The 19,916-nt window shown below is 39.3% G+C and overlaps 1 pseudogene; it reads left to right on the top strand.

The window, feature by feature from the left end:
• Window positions 1-9,765: 9,765 nt before the first annotated feature.
• Window positions 9,766-14,842, top strand: LOC148143511 (putative G protein-coupled receptor 139; annotated as a pseudogene).
• Window positions 14,843-19,916: the final 5,074 nt, after the last annotated feature.

The raw sequence follows: 19,916 nt of genomic DNA on the forward strand, positions 1-19,916 counted from the left end.
GCCAGGATGAACATTTCCCATCAATCACCACTCTCTGTCTTCTTTCAGCAAGCCAATTACTGATCCAAACTGCTATATCTCCCACAATCCCATTCCTCCGCATTTTGTACAATAGCCTACTGTGGAGAACCTTATCGAACGCTTTGCTGAAATCCATATACACCAAATCAACCTTGTTTCCTGTGGTGATGTCATTTCCTGTTCTTTTCCTCACAATGTGGTAAAAATCGATGTGCTTGTGGGTGGAGTTCCAGTTGGAATGCCATGCTTCTCGAAATTTTCGTGCATGTCTCTGTTTAGTTTGTCCTAGGACGGATGTGTTGTCCCAGTCGACCACAGGAAATTAGATCCCAACCCAAGGAAACCTAAACACATCAATCGAAAACGGGTCACTAACACCATTGCTTTATCAGAGACTCACTGATGATGTTCCCTAGTATGGCGATGAAACATCTGAAAACGAACCTTCCCGCTCAGTAGCAAACTTATATCCTGAAAAACAACCCTCCATCACCACCCTCTGTCTTCTATCTTGAGGCAGTTCTTTATTCAAATGACTAGTTCTCTTTCTATTCCACGAGTTATAACCTTGCTAATCACTCTACTATTACAAACCTTGTCGAAAACCTAACTGAAGTCGACATAGACCACGTTCACTGCTCTGCCCACATCAATCCGCGTTGTTACGTCTTCAAAAAACTCGATCAAGTCCATGAAACATGATTCCATAGTACAAAGCCATGCTGACGATACCTAATCCGTCCTTGCCATTCCAAATAAATAAAAATCATAGCCCTCAGAATTCCCTCCAACAACTTGCCCACCACTGACGCCAGACTCACCGGCCTGCCTTTGCCTTACCACCTTTCTTAAAAAGCGGTACAACCTCCAGTCTTCCGGCACCTTACCTGTGACGATCAATAATGCAAATATTTCAACAAGTGGCCCAGCAATCGCGTCCCTAGCATTCCAAAGAGTTCTAGACTCCTGATCGGGTCCTAGCTATTTATCCATCTTTATGCGCTTCACACCATCCAGCACCTCCTCCTTGTAATATGGACATTTTGGAAGATGTCCCCATCCATTTACCCACATTCCATATCTTCCATGTCCTTCTCCAAAGTAAACACTCATGCAAAATACTCGTTTAGTATCTCCTCCATCTCTTGCGGCTCCACACATAGGTTGCATTGGTGATCTTTAAGAGCCCTATTCTCTCCCTAGTTATTAATTTGTCCTTAATGAATTTCTAAACACCCTTTCGATTCTCCTTAATCCCATTTACCAAAGCTATCTCATGTCCCATTTTGCCCTCCTGATTTCCCGCTTGTACTTCTATTGCCTTTATACATTTCTAAGTATTGACTCGATCTCTCCTGTCTATAGCTGACATATGCTTCCTTCTTTTTCTTAACCAAAATCTAAATTTCTCTGGTCATCCAGAATTCCATTCACCTACCGGCGTTTCCTTTCACCCTAACAGGAATATACTGTCTCTGGACTCTCGTTATCTTATTTCAGAAGGCCTCCCTTTTTCCAGCCGTCCCTTGACCTACGAACAACAGCCCCCAGTCATTTTTTTGAAACTTCTTGCCTTGAACCCTCAGAATTAGCCTTCCTCCAACGTAGAAACTCAACTTTTAGATCCGGTCTTTCTTTTTAGTTCAACATTTTAAAGCTAAAATAATTATGGAAAATGGCCCCCAAGAGCTTCCCCACTGACACCTCAGTCATCTGAGCAACCTTATTTCCCAAGAATACGTCAGGTTTTGCACCTTCTCTAGTAGGTACATCCACGTACTGAATCAGAAAGTTTTCTAGTACACACTTATTATATTCCTCTCCATCTGAACTCTTAACACTATCGCCGTCTCAGTCTATGTTTGGATATTAAACGCCCGACGATTTCTACCCTTTTTATTTTTACAGCTAACTGAAACTTCCTTTCAAATTTGTTTCTCAACATCGCACTGACTATTAGGGGGTCTACAATACAATCCCAATAAGATGATCATCTCTTTCTTATTTCGATGCATACCCAGGAATATCCACCCTATGTACAGCTGTAATGCTGTAATGCTGTAATGCTATCCCTTCTCAAAAACGCCACTCCTCCTCATCTCTTGCTTCCCTTTCTATCTTACCTGCAGCATTTATATCCTGGAACATTAACTTGCCAATCCTGTCCATCACTGAGCCACGTTTCTGTAATTTCTCTGATATCCTAATACCATGTACCTAACCATGCTGTGAGTTTATCTGCCTTCCCTGTTATGCCTCTTGTATTGAAGCAAACCCAGTTTAATTTATCCGTCCTAGCTTGTCGTCTGCTTTATCCCTGCCTGCCCTGACTGTTTGACTTGCTTCTTTTCCCAACTGGACCAATACCATATTTGTATCTTTCCTCACTATCTGCCGATATTCACACCCCACTTTACTCGTTTAAATCCTCCCATGCAGCTCCAGGAAATGTCCCTGACAGTATATTAGTCTCCTTTCAATTGAGATGCAATCCATGTTGCGTTCTGAATAGGCTGGGGCTATTTTCCCTGGAGCTTCAGACGCTGAGGGGTAACCTTCTAGTGGTTTATAATGTAACTTGAGGCATGAATAGTTTGAACAGCCAAGCACATTTTCCAATAGTAGGTATTACAAAACTAAAGGGCATAGTTCTAATGTGAGTGAGATAAGATTTAAAAGGCAACTGAGGGGCAACGTTTTCATACAGAGGTCAAGTGTATAGAATGACCTGCCAGAGGAAGTGGTGCAGGCTGGAACAATCCCAAAAATAAAAAATCATCTTGATAGGTGTTTGAATAGGTAGGGTTTTCGAGTTACGTCGGCCAAATGCTGGTAAATGGGACCGATTAACTTAAGAAATCTGTTCGTAATGGATGAGTTGGATCGAATTGTCTAAATGTGTGCTGTGCTACTTTACGGCTCTAAGATGTTGACTGACCTGAATACAACATCAACTTCATATTCATGCCGACACAATTGTTGACTTCCTTGTTAACCAGGAACATACGAATCTGTATCATAAACAGATAACCACTGATCCTGCCTCAACTTTTTTACTTATTTCTGCATCTTGAATGGGAGCACCTCAATATTTAAACTGTGAGTCAGAACATTAGTTTCACTGTAAGCATTATTTTCAGTCTCCTCACCTGTAAACACGAGTCCTAATATTTCTGTGTTATAAACAGAGTAAAAGTTTCAGCTCATTGTACTGAAACAACGATATCACATCATGTAAAATAGTTTTGTCCCTCCATAGAAGTTGGCGTATTCCAGCACTGTTTTTTTCAGCTTTGACGGCACCTGCCTTTGTTCACTGGAGAGTGCTCAAAATGTCGACCTCAGCAAAAGAAGATTTTGAGACCCCAGAATAAGCGAGAAACACATGGGTTTTGTTTCCTTCCGGACCACCTTCCAGATCCTTCGGAATCACAAACTGCTGTCACTGACCAAATGCAATGTAGTCAATCTAAGGAGTATGACGACCTTCTGAAACTCAGCATTCAAGTCAATCTCTTGATGTGTCGCAAAGTTCAGAACTAAAACTCCAAATCATAAACTCTGAGCCGGAGTGCCTCAAAAAACCAACAATTGCTACAGAAGTTCAACAGCTCTGGTAGAAGCTGTGTTTAGAAATCAAAGTTTGTGTTTCTTCAGAGCAAGGTTTACTGGATGTGAGACATTAACTCTGATTTCTCTCCACAGATGCTGCTAGACCTTCTGAGATTTTCCAGAAATTTCTGTTTTTCTGCATGATTGACAACAACACCTGTCTTTCATTTTTGCTTGCTACAGCTGTGGTCACTATGAACGAGAATGGTGTGCACCATGCGGTTACAACATACCACACGGCTTGTCATCTCTCTTTTACTTACATTGTTCTTACTTGGAATTCAGAAGTATCGTACAAATATTTCATTGTTTTACCTTCAATATGAAAGCAACCTATTCTGTATAATCAATTTAGTAGCTGTCACCAAACAATAAAATTATGAGTTATCAGTGATTTCGCTCATTTGTGCTGAGACACCGATAACTGGGCTTTAGTTTATTCAGTTGCAGAACCTTACAACTATGAGCCAACAACAGCAAGCAAGAAGTCACTCTTCCCCTCTGCATTCTGTACCCACATTGCCTCCAAATCCCCTGAAGTATATGCTCACAGCTGTGTCATGTTCTTCCTGACCAAGCAAGCTTACTTATGAATTAGAATTAGAAATAGATTTATTGTCACATGAACCCAATTGCACATAATGAAAAGTGGAATGAGTGACTTCATGAGATACTGAGTGGGTGGGAAGTCAGCAAAAATGGGCAAAGAATCCTCATAAAAACCGAGAACAAACGAAGATTCCAAAATCGAAACAACTGATCCTATTACTGCAGCGAACAGTCCACAAGACCTGATAGTTATTTTCTTCGGTAGAGCCCATTTCACTGCTGCCAAACTATTGGGGAAAACATTCTGCGAGACATTTGAACATAATGCGGGAAAGATGCAGCAGGGCACGTTCGTTACTTTCCTTTCTCAGAGCATTAAACGGAGGATATTCAGCGTGCTCAAGCTAGGAGAAACTTTTTTTTCGGAATTTCTGCCCCGATTGACACTGATTGATTTTCTCAACCTTTTGAACAGTTAGAGCAGACTACTGACAGAAAGGAAACTCAAATCAAACACCACATCAAGATCTGAACAAAGTACTCGATTAATCAGGGCCTGAATAACATGATCATCAGTGAGACTGGCAATGCACTGAGATTACGAAACTGTACTTATATTCCGCTTGGGGTTTTGTATTCAATTCTGTACAGTACCCATACGAATGATCTAATAGCCTTGTAAAGAGTGACAACTGAATTCCAAGCTTGACAATGCAAGACGACACTACAACAAAGAGTCGGAGTCCTGAAGCAACAGAGCGGGCCATCCAGCCTATGGAGGCCAGGTTTACTGTCTACAACAATTTTAATACATCTCCTTTTGTTTCTTTCTGAAAAACGTCAATCTGTCCCTTATCTGTACGCAGTCAGCTAATGTGAATATATTGCTTTTCTCTATGAAATTTAAATCTTTTGTAAATTTTGTAATTCAATCAAATATTTTCTAAACCTACTTTGCTGAATCCCATTCTGATAAAGCACCTCTGCAAAATCACAACGACCCTCACTACCTTTATTAGAGGTGTTGACCAGATGTGCACACAGAAGAAGGATTGTGGCCTAACGGGAGACTTATAAATGTACAACATTACTTGTCTCCGTTTCGTTCTCATTACAAATTTTTATGAAGCTCGAGTTTCTATTTGCTTTGGTTAATGATGAATGTTTCCCACTAGCTTCAACCATGCGTTCACATTAAACAGAAACCCCGTTCATCTCTGCCTACTCTTCAGAAGTCCACACCAAATTAGGTATTACTATTCTCCATTCCTTCTGACAAAATACGTCACTATGTTATTAAGGAGATATTGCCTAGAATTAAAGAAGTGCTGGTTTTGATTAAGGATTTTGAGATTGATTGGTGACTGAGACGAGGGAAATAGGAACTATTTGCATTGAGTGGGTAACGAAGGATGAACATGCACAGCAGAAGCATAGCATCAGATTCCAACACCTTTCAGTGCAAGTGTTCCAGATCTTGACAACTGCCCTGTGGTGCAGAAACTCTAATCTTCATGCTGAGTCTAGAAGGTGACAAGTGTGAATTGAAATCGCTCCTCACATTCTCACATTCTACATAACTATAGAGAAGGAGAGAATTAGGCATTTGGGAGGATATTTAATTGGGGAAGAGGAAACTATGATGCGATTAGACATGACTTAGGAAGCATGGACTGGGAGCAATTGTTGCATGGTAAAGGCACTATAGACATGTGGAGACTGTTTAAGGAATAGTTGTTGCAAGTAATGAATAAATATGTTCCACTGAGACAGGCAAGAAGGGGTAAGATAAAGGAACCTTGGATGGAGAGAGCGGTGGAACTTCTCATCAAAAGGAAGAAGGCAGCTTACATAAGGTGGAGGAAGATAGGTCATGCTCAGCTCTAGACGATTACAAGCAGGCGAGGAAGAATCTCAAAAATGGTCTGAGAAGAGCGAGGAGAGGGCACGAGAAAGGCTTGGTAGAACGGATTAGGGAGAACACAAAGGCATTTTACACTTACGTGAGGAATAAGAGAATGGTCAAAGAAAGAGTAGGACCGATCAGGGATAGCATAGGGAACTTGTACGTGGAGTCTGAGGAGGTAGGGGAAGCCCTCAATGAGTTTTTTGCTTCTGTCTTTACGAAACAAACGAACTTTGTAGTGAATGAAGCCTTTGAAGAGAAGGTGTGCATGCTGGAATGGATAGAGATAGAGGAAGCTGATGTGCTGAAAATTTTGTCAAACATTAAGGTTGACAAGTCGCCAGGCCCGGACCAGATTTGTCCTTGCCTGCTTTGGGAAATGAGAAATGCCATTGCTTCGCCACTTGCGAAGATCTTTGCATCCTCGCTCTCCACTGGAGTCGTACATGAGGACTGGAGAAAGGCTAATGTAATTCCTCTCTTCAAGAAAGGAAATAGGGAAATCCCCGGAAATTACAGACCAGTTAGTCTCGCGTCTGTCGTCTGCAAGGTGTAAGAAAGGATTCTAAGGGATAGGATTTATGACCATCTGGAAGAGCATGGCTTGATTAAATGAAGTCAACACGGCGTTGTGAGGGGCAGGTCATGCCTCACAAACTTTATCGAGTTCTTTGAGGATATGACTGGAAAAGTTGATGAGGGTCGAGCTGTGGATGTGCTGTATATGGACTTCAGGAAGGCTTTGATAAGGTTCCCCATGGTAGGCTCATTCAGAAGGTCAGGAGAAACGGGATACAGGGGAACTTAGCTCTCTGGATGCAGAATTGGCTGGCCAACAGAAATCAGCGAGTAGTAGTAGAAGGAAAATATTTTACCTGGAAGTCAGTAGTGAGGTGTTCCACAGGACTCTGTCCTTGGACTTCTACTGTTTGTATTTTTTATTAATGACTTGGATGAGGGGATTGAAAGATGGGTCAGCAAGTTTGCAGACGACAAAAAGGTTGGAGGTGTCGTTTGCAGTATAGAGGGCTGTTGGAGGGTGCAGCGGGGCATTAGCAGAATGCACAGATGGCCTGAAAGGTGGCAGATGGAGTTCAACCTGGATAAATGCGAGGTAATGCATTTTAGAAAGTCGAATTTGAAAGCTGCGTACAGGATTAAGGATGGGGCTCTTGGCAGTGTGGAGGAACAGAGGGAGCTTGGTGTGCAGGTACATAGATCCCTTAAAATGGCCACCCAAGTGGACAGGGTTGTTAAGGAAGCATATGGTGTTTTTGCTTTCATTAACGGGGGATTGAGTTTAGGAGTTGTGAGATCTTGTTCAGCTCTATAAAAATTTGGTTGGACCACACTTGGAATACTGTGTCTAGTTCTGGTCGCCATATTATAGGAAAGATGTGGATGCTTTGGAGAGGGTTTAGAGGAGGTTTACCAGGATGCTGCCTGGACTGGAGGGCTTATCTTAGGAAGAGAGGTTGACTGAGCTCGGACTTTTTTCATTGGAGAAAAGGAGGAGGAGTGGGGACCTAATTGATGTACACAAGATAATGAGAGGCATAGATAAAGTCGATAGCCAGAGACTATTTCCCAGGGCACAAATGACTAACACGAGGGGTCATAGTTTTAAGCTGGTTGGAGGAAAGTATAGAGGGGATGTCAGAGGCGGGTTCTTTACACAGAATCGTGAGAGCATGGAATGCGTTGCCAGCAGCAGTTGTGGAAGCAAGGTCATTGGGGACATTTAAGAGACTGCTGGACATGCATATGGTCACAGAAATTTGAGGGTGCATACATGAAGATCAATGGTCGACACAACATCGTGGGATGAAGGACTTGGTCTGTGCTGTACTGTTCTATTTTCTATGTTCTAACTTTCTTTTCTCAAAATGAACACTGACAGTTGACGAAAGATATCTTGTTACTGAATGTGCAAAGATGTGAGTCACAAGTAAACGCTAATGCAAGTCAATACCTCAAACTCTTCGTACTCCTCTGGTATTGTAGTCACAGCTTCAAACTTTCCATGCATTGTTTTCACCTCAGCATGCTTTCCTATGGTCCTTGTCGAAGCAAATTCGTTTACATGGCCAGTTATCTGGCATGGCAGCTCCGTGGTTAACACTGCTATCTCACACTGCGAGGGACTTGGGTTCGATTCTAGCATCAGATGACAATCTATGTGGAGTTTGCACATTCTTTGTGTGGGTTTGCTCCGGTTTCCTCCCACAGTCCAAATATGTGCAAGTTAGGTGAATTGCCCATGGTATAGATTATCAGTCAGGGGTAAGTATAGTGTAGGGGAATGGGTCTGGGTGGGCAACTGTTCAGAGGGTCTGTGTGGAAGTTTTGAGCTGAAGGGCTAGTTTCCCCACTGTAGGATTCTATTTCTAAGTCCTGCTGATAACGGAGTAAGAGAATTGATGAAGAATGAGGTGAAAGATTGGACAGTTCTTCTCAAATCGAAGCACATCTTGAATGTTCAGGTCTAATCGCTTGACCTCGATTTCTTCTGCCCGCTCCTTGCTGATCTTTCATTACATAATTTTTAATACCTTACTGTGACAACGTGCATTAAATTCCATAATGACTTTGTGCTGAAATTGGTCTTGATGCCGTCATGCACGCATGCAGCTTTGACAGGCATTTTCTTGAATAGTTGGGCAAGTCACTTCATCCTCTTGTGAACTTATGCAAGCTCAGACTGACCGCTTTGTAACTCGGACTCAGTACTGATGTTCAATTGTCCAACGAAGTTTCACATTCAGTTTATATTCTGATCGTTTGATCTCATCAGGAGTTGGCAAATTATTTAGTAATAATTAGGAATTAATTGTTCTCCTTGCCATCTCTGGTCTCTAATCCATGAACGTGCATGGCGCACAACATCACTGTTAATAACAGATCCACACTGTACCTACTGACAGGCATTTATTAAAACACTGCCATTTCATTTTTGTTCTACATACGCTATCAGTCAAATCTACATATATGGCATTGTAATGGTATCTGTTGCAGCGTAAACTAAGAAGTATCATTCAGCATAAGTTATGTATAAGGTTGCTGCTGAACAAATCTGAAAGACAAACTTCTAACCCTTGTCATGAATCCTCAAAGGAACACGCTGTTTAACTCCCAGGGTTGGCTAGTGCAGATTGCATGCCTATTATGTGGATCTTTCACTTCCTTACTTCCTACTAGAGAAGATTTATTGGGCTGCTTGCCCGCTTCAGACTGTGAGCAACAGAAAACATTTCACAGGCGATTAGCGTCATACATAGGTAAAAAGGGGAGAAGAAGCCTCGTTTAACGCTTGAATACAGAAAACATTAACTGTCCTTAAAATCTCCTTTTCTCTATTTTATTTCTCGAAAGCTAAAAGAAAGGGGGAGACTGCAATCGTGAATGTAGCCAACTTCACTTTATTAATTATGTAAGCCATTTTATTTGTTCAACAATTGTAATCACTATTCACATTGGTATAATAAAATCTAACTATTTATGACTGCAAGTAAATGTGATGATGATTAATTCATTTTTTAAAAATTCCCCTATGACTGTAATTAACGGCGATAGTGATTTTATCTCATGTGACTCAGGTGTGCTCGCCTAAGGTATAATAGGATCCGTTGATAAATTGAATTGAACACATCAGAAACTTTAAACGGTTCTCAAAGAAGATGCATGCCCCACCAAGAGGTCCTGCTTATGCCATTTACTATACTGCACTTGCAGTTATCGCTATTCCAGGTAAAGTAATGGAAAAAAAATGATTCATGATGTAATTGGGTAAAGGATTATATCTAAAAAAGCAACGTAAATGTCAGGGTTCTGATGAGGAGCAACACCGCGTTCAGTGTTTCTTTCTCCAAAAGTGATACCAGACCGACTGATGTCATCCAGATTTATATGTTTGTATTTCTGTAATACTATGGTTGCAAACAAAACGCTGATCAAACTCACGTTCCATTTATCTTTCCGCTGTGTACATTCGAAAACTGTTGTTTTCGGATTATGTTTTATTCAACATGACCACAAATTTACCAGAATTGTAGTGTTTACAGTATAAGAATATGGCGCGAGAAAATAAGGAGGAATGAATCCATGGAAGAAAGACAGTCAATTAATTACTTCATTCAAACGATTGAGGTACAAGTACTGAAAGGATTTAATGTTGCTATTATATGCTGTGTCTTCGTAGCACATTTCAGTGGATGCAGAAAAATGTAATCGAACAAGTATAATTAGGGATAATACAATAAGAATGTTTTCACAAAAATCTTCATGGTAGCATTGAATATACGGGTGAATTGAACCAGCGAACTGAATGAAGATTTAATTTAGAGGTACTCAATATTGTCAAGCTGGAATGGGATGCATAACAATGACATATTCCCTTAAAAGAGGATAATGCTTAATGGTAAGGCATTTGAATGAAATTTCGGAGTGGAATTGAGAAGAAAGAAAAAATGTTCAACCGACGGTGAAAGCAATTTGAAAGTGTCCTGTCTGAAAGGGTTGCAAAGACTCAATACTCCAAAAAATTTAGAAAAAGTATTTGGATTGACAGATTAAGTGTTCCAAATTTTGAGTTTGAATGTTCTTTTTGTCTTGAGTTCTGCCAGCACTAATTCGTTGTGATCAGTAATCTCTTCTGTTCCATAATATTTTAAGCTCAAATGATACCAAAAAAAAATTTTGATTTGCGAATATTGAAGCATCAATTACTCAGATTCTCTTTAGTTGGTGAGATCGCAGAGTGCACGTGGGAATTCGAAACTCAAACAAATAAATCACATACTTCTTGAAATGTCGAATACACTTCAGACGTGACCTACTTCTGCACATAAATAATATTTTTGTTTTTTTGCTCAACAATCGGTCAGTGTTCATGAATGGAGGGATATCGATAGTGTGAATGTGCATGTTAGATGTGATCAAATTGCAAAACATAAAGTCCTTGGAAGAAAGTGCAGGTTACGTAAACATTGAATATTTGCACTGTTTGGGGATTTTACAACTTGGGAACATAGTCTGTAAATTAGGCTCACACTGTTCAGAAGAAGCGTTTGGAAGTAGAAGGTAGTCAGTGTTTGGAATATATCCTAAAAAGAAAATGTATGCTGGATCCGTTATTAATTTTAAACCTGGGACATATTTTTACTTATTAAGAGATAACGGCCAAAAGCGGGTGCATGCAGTTTGACCACAAACTAGCCATAACCACACTGTTCGAGAGGTGCGAGAAGTTGATTGCACTACTGTTCTTCGAATGTTCCTAATGGTCCTTCAATTTCCTTTAATCTTATTCAGTATATTGTGTTTATAGCGGAATTATCCCTATGACATATTGAATGCAGGACACTTCTTAAACCAATCTAACACCATATGTAAGAACCGCCATATAAAGCAAGATAAAATCACATATATGGATGGGAGACTCTGACTAACTCAGAATTGAAATCATCAGAAACTAAAACGAAATCTGCCTTCGACAGACATTTGTTTGAGAATGGTATTTTTCCATCTTTTCAGAATGATTTATTTTCCTCAAGAGTTAAGTGCTATATTTAGTGGATCGACTGAATTGCAGAATTATGCCCCTCCTACTCAGGTTCTGATTTGTTAACTTTTATGATTGAATAATTAATAACGACATTGTTGATTTCCACTGATGCCGAAATTGATGAAAAGATGTCAAACATAAACATGCAGTGGTTTGATTTTAAGCAAAACCATAATTTAAAAACTGCAATAGCATATAACTCACAACACATCACCGTTCATAGCAAGCTGCGAAGTCCATGTTCCAAAATGTATCTCATACGTTCTTCCCTTCTTCAGTTCTGACGAAGCGTCTATTACTCAAAACTTTAACTTTTTTTTGTTAACATATGCTAGCAGACAAATGATGTTCTCCAGCAATTTCTTCAGTTCTTCCTTTTGTTGTGTTAACCTGTGTTAATTCGTATCCATTCGGCTCATCCCCATCGTTGCCCGTATTCATTTACTTGATGTCGCACTTTTCCTGCACATTTGGCAATTTTCTCACTAATCACCACAAGATAGGCCTGCCCAGTCTTGCTGCTCAAAACTGCAATGACCTTTAATGTTTCTTCTGAATCTAGAGCCGATCACTGTGTTGATGTGAGTTGGCACGAGCAAGAAAACTGACCTTTGGATTTCGCATATGTATGCGAGGTCCACTTTTTATTTCATATTGACAAAGGCTCAGCTTCATTCAATCATTTGGGACTGCAAAGCAGAACACAATTTAATGGTTTGAATTGGCTGCCGAACTGCGATTCCATTGCTGATTGTTCAGAGAACTTCAATGTTTTTTTGATCTGCTCTTCCATTTACTATATATAGCATTTCTTATGACCTGAGTTCAGATCGTGCTATTCTGGATTCATAGTCCAAAACATCTGTGCGTTAAAATCCACTCCTACATTCATTGTCATTTCCAACCCCTGGAATGCAGCAACTGCATATTACTTTACTAAAATCTAAGGCATTAACTAAATAGATTTACAATATCACACATTGACTCTTAAATATATATTACAACTGAATATTTTGTAAGGTATTTAGAACAATGGTGTGGTGCCAATGTGTTGATTGACTAAAGTCTGAGGGTTGTACAAGAATGAAACACATTTTTAAAAAGTAATTGAAATGGCAGACAGCTTGTTTGAGATAGAATTCCACGTTAGGAAATTACATGGAATGAGAAACATCAATGGCAGAAATCCAAACGAGTTTAAATAAACTATTTAAGGTAATTAGTTTATGGTATTCGTGTAACTATTCCTGTTCAGTCAAAATTAAATTATATGTTTCTATTTTGCATTGAAATCTGTATTATACTTACAACCTGTTGGATCTGTTAGCTTAATACTTTTCTAACATATTGAAAAGCAGTCAGAGACTGGAAAACAACAGTGAAATTGTTCATAACGTTAATTCTGGTGTGGTTTGTTTTTAGGTTTATTTTTTTTGCTCAACAAATGTATAGTTGCTTTGTTTCTATTTCAATTCATTACCTTGATTTTGCAGGAAATTATGACGATGTATATAATTTAAAAATGCGCGGTCAGCTCTTTCAATAACTTGGAAATGTTAGTTGATTTTAATTGCCTTTCTTTCCCTCTCGGTTTTTGTGATATATTTCTATTTTATCAATGTCATCCGTTCTCCAGATGCCTGGGGAGAGTGTCAGCTATACGTAATGGGGGGCATCTGTTTCTATCATGTCAAGTAGCAAAGTTTTGACATTTGATCTGAGTTACAGTGCATATCCTTACTCTCTAATAGTATGCTATGATATTCATTGCTGAGAATGCAGGGTTTCAGTTACAAAAATGGACTGTAAAGGCTGGGAATGTTCCATTAGAGTGCAGGAGATATAGGGGTGAATTTATGGAGGCTTATGAAATCATGAGGGGCAGAGGTAAAGTGAATTACAAGTCTTTTCTTCCTAACATGGTTTTTTTCAATTCTATGGGGGCATATTTTCTGGTGAGAGGAGAAAGATCTAAAATGAAAATGAGAGGCAATGTGTGTGGAATCAACTGCTAGAGAAAGTGTCTATAGAGTTAAAAGACGAGATATGTTCAGGAGTAGGAAACGTTTTGAGTGATATGGGCGAAGTGCAGGCCCGGAGTAATAATTTAGTTGGGAACATAGTCAGTCTAGACATGTGGGATCATGGAGTCAGTTTCTGTGCTGCATGACTGTCATTTTCCAAATATATTTCTAATTAAATCAAAGTGAATCTTTGCTCGGTTTACTTAGCATATTTCGTTGGCTGTAAATAAAATATGTGCAACATGGTTTCATTCTCTTTCAGTTAATTTAGTGGCGATTGTAATCCTGTCAAGAAGAAGGTGTGGACTCTCCAAATGTATCACTAGATACCTGGTGTTTATGGCAGTGACGGATCTCTTGGTCATTATTACTGCAGTGATGTTAAATCGAATTCCGGCTATTTATTTCCCAGGTAGTTTCATGTTCATTACTCCAGTGTGCAGTTTCAGTATTGCATTAATTTATGCATGCAGAGACAGCTCTATATGGTTAACTGTGACTTTTACATTTGATAGACTTGTGGCCATTTGTTGTCAGAAACTGAAAACAAAATATTGCACTGAAAGAACAGCATCTGTTGTAATAGGAATTGTCTGTGTGCTAGCTTTCTCAATTAACATCCCTTGGTATTTCATGCATGAACCAATTTACATGATTGATAACATGCCGTGGTATTGTAGACAGAAGAGTATACGCTATACTTCACCTCTATGGACAACATTTGATTGGTTTGACCGGGTTGTAACTCCTTGTCTCCCGTTCTTTCTGATTGTTTTGTTTAATGCCATGACCGTTCGACACATTCTGGTGGCAAGTAGAGCCCGTAAGAGATTCCATGCCAAAAGCAATGGAGAAAATAAGAGTGATCAAGAGATGGAGAGCCGAAGAAAGTCTATCATCTTATTATTTGCGATATCTGGCACTTTCATATTGTTGTAGATGACATATGTTGTGGAGTTTCTTTGGTATAGATTTGCAAAGAATTATGCCATTAATGGTTTTAACGACCCCAAATTTGTTCTTAAGGAAAGTGGAAATATGCTTCAGCTTTTAAGCTGCTGCACAAACTCATTTATTTGTGCAGTAACACAACGCAAGTTCAGACAGCAGTTATATATTATGGTGGTATGTCCTTTGAGTCTAATCTCAAAATTGTACAAAAAATAAAACCAAACTTCTATTATTCTTTCTGTAACCCCGTGTTATACGTAGGAAATATCGTTTATACCATTTTTGTAAATTTAGTCCGTTTTGTGGACAGTTAAAAAAAAAGCATACTTTCACTGACATGCGAATGAATTTATGGTTATTGAACGTCTGCCTTACCGTTGTGTAATGGGATTGCTATGGTGTTACATTCTCTTTATGAACGAAAACATTCCTGTATCTTTTGTATTCGAAGCAGATTGTATTCGACTGATTTGTAAACTTGGTAAAAACAATGACTGCAGATGCTGGAAACCAGATTCTGGATTAGTGGTGCTGGAAGAGCACAGCAGTTCAGGCAGCATCCAAGGAGCTTCGAAATCGTCGTTTAGGGCAAAAGCCCTTCAAAACTTGCTGTGTCATTGAGGCAAACATGTATTGTCAGATACCCTCCTTATACAATAGGCAAACGACCAAATAAACTATGTAGTGAATATCTTATGGGCAGAAATACGTCAATTAACCGCAAGTTTTCCTCATTGCTTCTGTGATACATTACCCTTTCCTGAGGCATGAACCTTCAATCATAGTACTCCACGCAATAGCAAAGGATTTCACATTAATTTGATTCTGAGCACCAGTAGCTCTGTCTTTTCTCATCACTATCCACATTTTATTTTTGTGGGTCATTTTATCCCATGTTTCCTTTCAGGTGCTGCATATTCCAATGCTTTAGTACTATTTTATGTTGTGATACATCAAAATGTCTCTGATTTGGATCAACTTGGAAATAATAGTGTTATTTCTAGTTACTCTACCATAGAGGTTATCATGCTTTCAATTAAAGAGCATGTGGAAGGATGCAACTATGATTAAAAACCGGTGTTATCGTGAGCAGCAAGATTAACGTAGTTTGAATGGTGAATAAAGATATAGTGAATCTGCAAGGAGATGGCAATAGTTCGTAATTGTTATATGGACATAGTATGTTGGTGAGATCTTATTTACTGATTATATAGGGTCTCAGCAGAAATAATTGTGTGCACAATTTTGATCGGAGATTATTGCAGTGGCTATGGAAATCGTATTCGTTTGTGATTTGTAAATAATGATGCAACAAGAGCATATAAAGAGATCCAGAGAGTGAGGCAATTACATGCATAGACTCAATGAATATTCATTCGATTATTTGTTGATTCAAATCCACCAGCTTAAAAAAGCAAGAGAGTTTGCTCTTAATTAATTGTAACTACCAAATGATAAGTGCTTGTGTCATTTCTGTAAATACAGAAATACTCCCTTATTTCCAAGCTGATCAACATCAGAGACATCATGAGATACCACAACAGAAAGCAGTACTGTTGCGATGCTTTGGGTGTACTGTACCTTTAAGAAAGTTAAACTCTCGCAGACTACCTGAGAGCACAATGTTTTCTGAACAAGATACAATGCAACCCTGGTCCAGCAGCTAGTAAAGGTGGTTGCCTGGAGACAAAAACGAATTCGAATTAGGCCAACCAGTATAAATTATACCAACAAAATAAAAGCAAACTCCAATCAAATTTGAATTTAGTATATTGACAATATTAAAAACCAAAGACATAATCCGATGCTTGGGGATATAAGACCAGGAAAACGTAAACAGTTAACGGAGTACTGCGTAAAGACCAACAAATGTAGGCTGCTGGAGAGAACTATCTGAGAGGTACCAGTCGAGAGAAGGAGTTTGCACAAAGGAAAAACATCGACACAGACCTGGAGGGAAAATCTAGAGGAAGACACATAGCTGCGACAACTGGCTGGTTTTGAAATTCGAATTTTTCGGTAAATCTTAAATGGGGGTTTTATTTGACTTGCGAAATAGAAGGAAAAGTAAATGATAGATTAGAGGAAGGGGTTACAGACAATAGACAATAGGTGGAGGACCAGGCCATTCCGCCCTTCGAGCCAGCACCACCTTCATTTTGATCATGGCTGATCATCCTCAATCAGTATCCTGTTCCTGTCTTATCCCCATAACCCTTGATTCCACTATCCTGAAGAGCTCGATCCAACTCTTTCTTGAAAGTGCCTAGGGACTTGGCCTCCACAGCCTTTTGGGGCAGAGTTGTAGATAGTTGTTCGTTAATTATCCTCTGTTATCCTTTAAGAAATACAAATGCTAATTTTTACTTTAAATAGTCTTTGGCCTGTCGAAGCATTCACAGATTGCTGCATCGGATAAATCTTTTCTGTGCTGCTGGCTTTCATTAAGCAGGGGGGTTCACCCGTGTCGTAGCAGACTGTGGGCTTATGGACGGGATTTGAACAACCTGTGTCACAGTTTCGTGATTTGAACAGGTTTAGACAAATTTGAATAGAATTAAGTACGACAAATCTCAGCAGATTCCAACACTGCATTGCTGGTGTCCAAGACCTTTAAATAAATCATCAATGAGATAATTTGTTTAACTTCTGTGACTAGTATTTGATTGAATTAAAAGTGAGAGAAATGGTTCTTAAAAGTGTTGAATAGTTTCTGGGATTTTAAGATGATTCTCAAATTTGCCAAGCAAGTTCACAATGGAGAAAAAGGCCATACTTTTAGAAGTAGCAAAGAAGTGAGATTTGGATTTAACCAAGATCAAACGTAAAGCTGAAATTGTAGGGATATTATACAAGCACTGAGGTGTGTCAGAGAAACAGACAAGTGCAGTCGAGGTAGAAAAACTTCCATTACCATTAAGGAAAATTGAATTAGAAGACAAACAAAGAGCGAGAGAGAGAGAGAAAAGAGAGAGAGAGAATTGTTACTTAGCCGAGAAAAGAGAGAGAGAAGAACTTGAGACAGAAAGAGAGAGAAGGGGAAAAGAGGGAGAATGTTCTTAGCTGAACAAAATGAGAGAATGTGAAGGTGAGAAGTTGCAACTTAGTCCGCAAAGTTAAGTAAACAGGATGGAGATTAAAAGACAAGGTAGTGATTCATACATATATGTTAAATTTCTGCAACACTGATGAGAAAGATATAAGACCTTCTTTATTTCATGTGAAAAATTGGCTACGCAGATGGAGTGGTCCAAGGATTTATTGGTAATGCTATTTCAGACTAAACTGGTAGGCAGAGCAAGTGAGATATTTGCCTCGCTGTCAGATGAGGGGTTCAAGAGATTACAAAGAGGTCAAACCGCCTATTTTAAGTGTTTATGAATTGGTACCAGAAGCATATAGACATAGGCCCAGCAACAAAAATAAGGAACTAGTACAGACGTATGTAGGGTTCGAAAGAATTAATCAGAGTCATTTTGACACTTAGGTGTGCATGCTTTGCAAATAAAAAGGATCTTCGTGGCTCTTAGAGCAATTATTCTGCAGGAGGAGATGAAAACCCATGTCCAGAGATGATAAGAATTCATGGGGACAGTTCAGGAATTAAGAAAGACAGCAGATTTAGCAGATGAATGCGTGTTGGTACAAAAGACAAGCTTCCAGCCAGAATTTCGACTAGAGAGATATGAACGTTGGGCAAAGGGGAGACCCTACACTACTAAACCAAGAGTAGAGAACACTGGTTAAAGATTAACACAGGTTTAAGACATGTCCAAGAGGGTGGGAAAAAGCTCAACGGCCTTATGTCTTTCCACTGTGCTGAAGTGGGACACGTAAAGTCACAGTGCTGGTCGTTACAGAAAGGCAATGTGGAAAAGGACTGGTAAAAGAATCTAAGCCAGTGGGATCAGTGAAGGTAGTAAAGAAGATGCTGACGAGCCGCAGGAGATTGCACAGCCTAGGCATGGGTTGGGTATCAAGTTAGTACCTGATCTCTATAAAGAATTTCCCTTTGTGAATAAAGTTTACTCAGAAAAAAACAGGGAAGAAGGACAAGAAGTTACACTTTTGATAAATGCAGGATCTCACCAGTCTCTCACATTATGGAATGAACAAATATGCACTCTTTCTGATTTGTTACCTGATTCTTGTGATATTCTTCGACAGTTTCAACGCCGTGCCACATATCTGTGCCTTGCCATCACACTCAGTTTCTGAGAGGAAAGATGCACGTTCTACCAAATCAATTTCTGTTTCCATCCAATTTAAAATCGAGTGCATTTTCTCTAACGGTATAAATTGAATATTAAATTGAAGGGAAACGAGGAGACAGTATTCAAAGGATGGTCATGTCATAACCTCTTTAACATTCCATGTATACTGCATCAGTGTAACAGTGTTCTCCCTAATCTTGCACTTCTAAAATCATTGCCATTGTGTTCACCATGTCTGGACCTGATTGTTGTTCCATTCACTAGATATGATAAACTTGAGTACATCAGAGAGTTTCTGTCAATTTTCAGGATCATAAGTTCACCCTGAGCCTCATTCTCTCAGCCTTGGTTTATTCTAACTAAGACACGCCAATAATTTAGAATCCACATCAATTTATTTATTTTATCAAATCACTCCATGATATCATCGCTCCCTAAGTCTGCACTTCAACACCATTCAAAAATCCCCAAAATCCCTTCTCCTCATGAATTAAATTAGTTGCAGTAATTTTTTGCCATTGTGCTCATAACCTTTGGATTCTCTCCACAAATCATGTGGTCTCCACATCTGCATTTTCCTTTTAGGACTCTTCTTCTAAATGCACCCAGATGAAGAGAATCCTGCCAATATATCTCATTCCACCAATAGTTGATCTCGCAGAGAGTGGCACAGTGTGACAACTGCACATGGAATGAACTCGCATTCCCGGACAAGCACATGGATATTGAAGCTAAAATATCAATAGTTGGTGTTGAAATATTCAAGGTGTTTTCTGTTGAATGAAATGTCAAACCGAGGAACATTCTTAATGTGCAGGTGGATGTTGAATATTCCAAACGTAAGTTGAAGTACAGGAGAGCCCTGCTCAGTAGCCAATATTTTCCCTACGACCAAAACTACCACAAGAGAGTATCTGTTTTTGTTAAATTTATTCTTTTATACTTTGTTGTTTTAACATTTTTAATACTGAAAAATCGTTGTGGGCCGTCTTCCAGTTGTGAAACGGTTAAAATGTTGTTTCAAGTTCCAAATACTACACAATGACTAAATTATCAAAGTTTATTTTTGTAAACGT

This window comes from Chiloscyllium plagiosum, unplaced genomic scaffold (assembly GCF_037043375.1).
Source record: "Chiloscyllium plagiosum isolate Xiang-an unplaced genomic scaffold, Cpla_swu_hap1 HiC_scaffold_27, whole genome shotgun sequence".
In the NCBI taxonomy this organism is placed as follows: Eukaryota; Metazoa; Chordata; class Chondrichthyes; order Orectolobiformes; family Hemiscylliidae; genus Chiloscyllium; species Chiloscyllium plagiosum.